We start from the raw sequence: 7964 nt of genomic DNA on the forward strand, positions 1-7964 counted from the left end.
AGGTAGAATTCTTGGGCAAGGCAAAATCCTTATGTTGATTATTTGCTTAGAAATAAAGATTGCTGGGGTATTCCGATTTCCTTGAGATCACATAAAAGATAGATTTAGGTTGTGTGTGATATCAAAGGTCCAAAAGTAAAATAAACTTTTGAATTATTAATATTACATCTTCATTTTTCTATCTATTTATCTTCATTTTTCTATTTATTTATCTTACTTTCTTGTAATCGTTTATCTATATCTAGTATAATTCATTCGTTTATCTATATCTAGTATAATTCATTTGTGTTCTTGTTAAAAATCTATTTATCTTCATTTTTCTATCTATTTATCTTACTTTCTTGTAATCGCTTATCTATATCTAGTATAATTCATTTGTGTTCTTATTTTGTAACCGTATATTATTGTTATTGCATCTTATTCATCAAGTGTTGTTGTTTTTAGTGTGTTTTACTCTTGATATCATTTCCTTTTTTGTACTTCTTGGATACAAGAGAGGTCATCAAAGAGGTCCTCGATTCTTCAAATCGTTGACTATTTTGGTGTATGTTTTCGTGTCTTCCTTGCCGATCTTGTATCACCCTATTTAAGAGTAAGTTCTACAAAATGCTAAGAAGACTGGAAAGGCTACAACAGTTTCCTTCACAATATTCACAAGCAGAGAAGATGAACAAAAAAGTGAGAATGTTTTTGAGCCTATATACACCAGCCAACAAAAAGGGATTTTCAGTAGGTTGGGGGTCACCAAGTCAGATTAGATTCAATCGACTGAGCTCTTTGGTCTTCTTCAGTTACCAACAGGTCCGAGCTTCCCATTATCTTCATCCCAGCTATAGCTGTATATGGAGAATAAGAAGAAGATCAGCAACAATATACATGACAACAAGCAAGTGTGTAAAGGCAAGATACTCACAAGAAGAAGAAATCAAGGGTCAGAAGACGAGACCAACGTGTTAGCACCAAAAAACCATGGGAACTTACTTAAGATTTCACCTGGAGAAGCAAAGAAAGGATTAATTTGGGAGCTTAGTCAGCTGGTGAACATCAAGCTCAAGTTAAAAGAAGAGATCTCACTCGTGCAAGCTGGAATCGTCATCGTCAAGCAATAAAGGTATGGTATATATCACCCACAAAAGCAGAAACACCAATTGGAGATTGATGAAGAGGAACATGATGAAGGAGGCGTAGGGAAGCTCCGTTCAGCTCAACTGATGAAAATGGAAACCCGACTACTATTTAAGTATGTAGGAACGGATCATATGGGCCGGGTCAAAGTTTTAATTGGATCTTTTTGGAATTGGGCCAGTATGTTTGGTCTTGTAATTGTTTAGCTCAACATGTATTAAACCGAAAGTTTTTTATTAATAAAAAACAAGATTAAACCAAAAAAAGAAGTCTTAATAATGTATTTTGAATAACAAATCGCATATACTGATTGTGAAAATACTTTTTTTTAATGTTTGAGCTAAATTAAATGCTAATATTTTTTATGATTACATGTAATATGTTGCTAAATTTAGTGTATTTTAACATGTGCTAATACTTTTAGAAAAACTTCAGGGACGGCACCTTAAGTAATAGGAGTAATCTAAATATCTAAACATAAAGACAATTTTTTATTTTTTTTTTTGCAGGAAATTCAAAGGGTATTCCACATGATCATCTTTAGTAAGTATTTCGCTTAGTTTAAGTGTATTTTGAACAAACTCTAGCAATATCTCTCAATTTTATTTTAGTTGATTCTCTTACTAAAATATTTATTTTAATTTAGTTATCTATTTATAAAATTAAAAAGAAAAATATATTATGTTCTTTCAATACTACTACTATTATTAAATGAGTACATACGTATATAATACTCAATTTTTTATTTTCAAAAAATTATTAATAAAATCAATTTGATAAAATAGACCCCTAATAAATATTTTTCTCAAAAAAAAAAAAAAAAGTCAACAAAGATCAACTTAAAACAAAGAAAATATATAATAGGGAGATTTTAGGGATTACATACTCTAACTGTAAAAATAATCTTAATTAGAACATGTACAAGTAATTTATAAGATTACGTTTAGTGATTTATTAAATTTTAGTGCATTTCGAGAGATATCAATTTTCTGAGAATTTTTTTAGAAATTACGTTCAAAGCAATACATCTGATGATAAAGAAAATCTTTTATAATAAATTAGGTAAGAATCTCATTACGTTCGGTATTTTGCTTATAGTGTATTACCTTATATCTAGTGTTTATATTATACACTTCCTCCATCCAATAATATTTATTTATTATTAACTTGATATGTATACAAAAAATTACTCCCTTCATTAAAAAAAGAATGACCTAATTTTCTTTTTAGTCTATTTAAAAAGGAATGATTCTTTTTTTTTTTTTACAATACTTTTAATTTATCTTTTCACATGGCATATTTAAAACCACAAGATTAAAAAATCACGAAATTAAAGGAGATTTCGATACATTTAACATAATTTAATTTAGGATCACAAAATTCAAAAATCTTTTTTATTTTCTTAAACTCCGTACAAACGGAGGGAGTAATAAATAATGAGGTAAATTTTACCAGAGTACTTTGTTGGATAGGGAACATAAATGTGGACTAATAAATGTTTTAACATAATACTCCTTCCGTCATGCTTATTCATTTTTGACATGACATATACTTTAAAAAATACTAATAAATAAATAGATAATTTTACAATATCATCCATTTGAGTAATAAATTTTTTACTTTAAAAAATATAATGAGTGATATATATTGTATATAATATTATAGATAAAATGAATAAAAATTATGTAAATTATCTATTAATTTTATAAACTAGATAAATATTATTGGACATCTTAAAATAAAAAAGTAAATAAGTAAAAATGAATGGAAGGAGAAAAAAGAAATAAATTACTCAACTATTCCCCTGTTTGTTTTAATTGGTCCTCTTTCTAAAAAGATTTGTTTCAATTTAGTTGTTCCTTTGATGAAATCAAGAGAATTTTATTATGTTCTTCCAATACTATTCATATCATTAAATGACTAGATAAAGTGTATATACTCAAACTTATATTTTTAAAGTATAATTAATAAGGTTAATTTGATAAAATAAATTCTTAATAAATTTTTTCTTAAAGAGTGTCCAATTTAAAAAATCCAACTAATATGATACGGAGGGAGTATGTTATATGGGAACTCATTAATGAAGGATATCTGACATTATTAATAACGTTAATCAGAGAAAAGAAACAAAGAGGTACATACATTTGATAAGTGTATTTAATAAAGAAGTTAATGTTCTGAAATAGAAAATTAAGAAGGTGTTTGGAGATGTGATTTTATGTTTTATGATTTGAAATCATGAAATGAAATTAGTGTTTGGTTATATAATTTTATCTCATTATTTTATATCATGATATGAAGTTTCAAATTCTCTAAAAAGCATGATTTGAAAATTTTAAATCATGATTTGAGATTTTTCAAATACAAAAATTAATTCACAAGTTTATATTTTGCAAAATGAGTCCTAGCCATTTATACTTATGAACCATTTATTTTATTTTCGTATGTAACTAAAATTTATATAATTCATATCATTGCTTTATCAATCTTTAAATCATTTATATCTCATTTAGTCATTACTTTCACCAACATATAGCCTCGTTTGGTCATAAAAAATATTTTATTTTTTAGAAAAATCTTTTCATTTTATTAAAAAATTTTGTTTGTCTATAAAAACTTTAAAAACAACTTGAAGTTCTATATGGAAAAGTAAAAATTATAAGTCTCAACTTATTTCCATTTTTTTCTAATTTCAACTTCACCTTTATAATTAAAAACTCTCTCCAAAAAGATATGATCAAACTCAACTCAGACTCCAACTTCAACTCTATTTGTTTTTTCATGGCCAAACGCCTACAAATTTGTTATTACTTGATATCAACTCGCACTTTATTATTTACTAGTTAAGTGTACGTATTTTGCACGTGTATATCACGTTAACTATAATCTTTGAATATAAAAAGAATAAATTATTGTGGTTTTAGCATATTTTCATAAAATTACAATAACAAGTGTTCATTAATCAATAGAATGATTATTTCTCTTCTTGTATTATAATGAGTATTGGATAGTATTTAATTGTAAATCTAGTTTTTAATATTGAATAGCAAAGTCTTATAAAAAGAATATTATTTGATTTAAATTTTTGATTTGAGAAAGTAGCTCTTCTTCTTACCATATATTTAAGAACTCCTTAAATATTAATTCTCCTAATATTTATTACAATATATTTGTTCTTACCAATTAATTTAGGACTCTTCAATTTTTAAAGTATATTACTCTCTTACCAAAATATTTTAGGACTCCTTAATTTTAAATATTATAAAAATAAATAATAATTAAAGAAAATAAGTGAAAAAATAATTTTTTCTATTGCAGAGTCTTTTATTGACGGGCAAAAAATTCAAATCGCTTTTCTAAGGGTCTTTCCACTTTTAATAAATTATAGATATAGATTATTTAGCAAATTTATCATTTGATCAATAATTATAATTTTTTTAAAAATATTTCTGTGATAGTATATTATACTCTTATTATGAACTTTTGCTTATTTAGTAAGATTGTATAAAAATTGGGACAATTTTGATAGTTTTCATAACTTATGAAATTTTTATTTTTAAGAAGAGAAAAGACATAAGGATACCATTAAAGTTGTCTCAAATTTTCAAAAGACAAAATAGTCTTGTGGACATTTGTACTTATCCTGGTTTGTAAAGTAGACAGTTTTACTTACCTTTCTGTCATCTGAATCTTTAAACTCGTCAAAACAAAATATTTTAAACCCTTTATCCATCAAAACATAATACTTTAAACCTTTTTTCATCGAACTAATATGAGTATAATACAATCAACCATACATGGCATGCAAGATCATTTTTAAATGACGCGTAGGAAATGAAATATTCAGATTATATATAAAATATAAATAATATTTTAAAAAAATAAAAAATCCTCCACCCCTACTGCCCCCCACCTCATTCTTGTCTTCTTCGTACCACCCTCAATCCAACAACACCTACTTTAACCTCTCACAATACTTTCTCAACTAAATAACTGAAATTCATCTGTCATTAACCTAAAAAAATTAATCAAAATAATTGATTCAATTTTTGGGACAAGTTTTAAATTTGAAAACCATTTTTTGTATGAAATCATTTTTTTGTGGGTTTTTGCAGGTGGGTGGGGTGGGGGTTAGGACATGAAAGGAAGAAAGAGAATTAGGGGTTTGTGGAGATGGTGAGAGAGGTTTTCAGTAATGAAAATGGAAAAGAGAGAGAGAGAGAGTGTATGTGTGTGTTTGGCAGGTAAAATAGGTGGAGAAGAAGAAAATATGAATAGGGGGTGGGGGATGGGGAACGGGAACGGCTGACTGGTGGTGGTGCTAGCTGAGGGTGGGGGACGGGGGAGGGGGATCAATGAATAAGAAGTTGGAATTTCTTTTTTCATTTTTTTAATTTATAATTTTAAAAAAAATATTTCAAAGGCAAAAATTTTGACTTCACTTGATGAAAAATATGTTTTTTCAGATCATCAATTTATTGTCACATATGAAAAAAAGAGTTTAAAAAATTATATTTTGATGTGCTTAAGGATTCAAATGACAGAAAGGTAAGTAGAAATGTGTACTTTATAAATCAGGACAAGTACAAGGATTCATCAGATCATTTTGCATTTTTAAAAAGACACTTAAAATTTGTGGGAGTCCTATTACCCCACGAAACTAGTTCCAACCATAATAAATACACCACTCTGACCTATTTTCGAAGTAAGTGCAAAGTCACAGATGAGGAGACGTGTGAATGAGTTAAAATTCACCCCAAATCAATATAAAATTGTCATGTGACATTAACGACTTGTCTTATCCAAACAACTCATCCTTTTCAACCATCTCATCTTTTCCAAATAATGAGTTTTTTTTACAGAATTCTCCTCCATCAATGTAAAAAGAGAAAAAAATTGTATCTCTACTCCATCCATTCGCTTTAATCAAAACCCATTCACGACAATAATTTTCTTGCTCTTTGATTTCATATTTCGTCTCCCATCAAATATCAAAATTTGATTCTTTTTCTGATTTTGTAATGATGTTCGTTCGAGTCGACTAATGGATCTAAAAGTATCAGACCTATCATACACCTTAACTTAATGAGGTAGCAATTGAAAGAGATAATATCGATTTATTTATCCCCATCTGGGTGGAGAAGAGAGTTCAATTTAATAAGCCACCAAAAAAGAATAATGATGGGAGAGTAAAATGAGTTAAAATGGTAATGGGTCGGAGTTTTATCCGATCATATATTAAAAGGATTGAAAAATATTATTGTATTAGTATTTAATTAGAGAGTGAGATGCACTCTCTGAGGTTGAAAACACACCTAGTGTAAAGTGTGTATTTATTATGATTCGAACTAATTTCGTGGGGTAATAAAATTTTCACAAATTTTATGTGTCCTTTTAAAAATCAAGACAACTTTAATGGTGTGTTTATATCTATTCTCTTCTAAAAAAAATATACAATTTAAAAATCTAAATTGTTAGTCCAAACAAAACTTCAATTTTATCCAGTATAATTTCATATCATGATTTCATTTCACATGTCTAAATGGGCCTTAAGTAATAAATTATTGATGTCAATGATTACATTTTTTGATCTTTTATTTGATATATGATTTTGTATGGAGGCTCGATTAATTCGAGTTGCTTTTGTTGCAAAAATTTTTCATATTTAAGACTTCAAAACCAAAAGCCACTAATTGAAAATGATAAAAATCCTATCTGTCTCACCTCAACTCTTGTTGATAATATTAGTATTAAAAATAAACAATCGAACTAAAACTATTAACAAAACAAAGTTTACTGCATGACAAAAAAATTGTATCTGGCAAAGTGTCTGAGCGTTTGAGACAATTATGCTTAGGTGTCTTCTCTTTATTACACGACAAATTTTGTTTAGTTAATAGTTGGACCTGGCAAAGGATTTGAGCATTTATCGACAAGTATGTAGGTGTCTTCTCTTTATCGTGAGATAAATTTTGTCCAGTTTCACCTTGCAAAGGATTTGAATATCTGCCGACAAGTATGTTAGGTTTCTTCTCTGTCACTCGAAAACCTTCGTTTGGTTAAAAATGTTATTTTGACTTTCCCTTCTTCTTTCTATTTCATCTTCTTCGTAGCTTTTTCCCGAACATTGATTTCACCATTATAAATAATACAGAAAAGGGCCTAAAATGTCCTTCACCTATTGAAAATGGTGAAATAGTGCCCTCCATCCACCTATTAAGCCTGAAATGTCCTTTCTCTTTATCTATTGGGGTAAATTGCATTTCTATTTAACGGATCAATTTGACCCCACTTTATTAATGAGGTGTCTTTTTTTATTGGTCAATTAATTATTACTTAAAATAATTAATTTTTCAAATAAAACCCCAACCTATCTAAGTCCTAATAACCTGACCCACTACTACCTGCCCCAATCTATTAGGCCTAATAACCCGACCCATCACTACCCACCTCAATCCAGATCAATTCATAGTCGGCATCCCGTCTTCTCTCTCTTTTTTTCGCAATTTCTCAATCAAAGAAATAGATTGCTGGAGTAACGTCACACTCTTGAAGTTCTTAGATTGTAGGAGTAATTAAAGTGTTTTGTCCAATGGTTAGCTTTAGTTTGTCATTGATAGTCTTTGGTTCAATCTTGAATTAGTGAAGCTCAATCTGAATTAGGAACTTATGCAAAAGTTTCCAACACTCACTTGAGATTCAGTAAAACACCACTTTTTTCTTTGTGTTTGTTCCATTGAGTTATTATGCCATTTTTTGTTTCCTAATAAGCCTAATTCGATAATCAATGACTTATTAGCAGCCATCAAAAGATTGAGGGTCAAATACTGGTTTCAATT

At 28.3% G+C, this 7964-nt stretch overlaps 1 long non-coding RNA gene across 1 annotated transcript; it reads right to left on the reverse strand.

The window, feature by feature from the left end:
- Window positions 1-625: 625 nt before the first annotated feature.
- Window positions 626-1222, reverse strand: LOC124890274. Its single transcript, XR_007049063.1, has 3 exons — window positions 1075-1222; window positions 914-993; window positions 626-836 (listed from the first exon to the last, which is right to left on the reverse strand). It is a non-coding gene; the product is annotated as an uncharacterized LOC124890274 (long non-coding RNA).
- Between the last annotated feature and the right edge of the window lie 6742 nt (window positions 1223-7964).

Source organism: Capsicum annuum, unplaced genomic scaffold, assembly GCF_002878395.1.
Source record: "Capsicum annuum cultivar UCD-10X-F1 unplaced genomic scaffold, UCD10Xv1.1 ctg1490, whole genome shotgun sequence".
In the NCBI taxonomy this organism is placed as follows: Eukaryota; Viridiplantae; Streptophyta; class Magnoliopsida; order Solanales; family Solanaceae; genus Capsicum; species Capsicum annuum.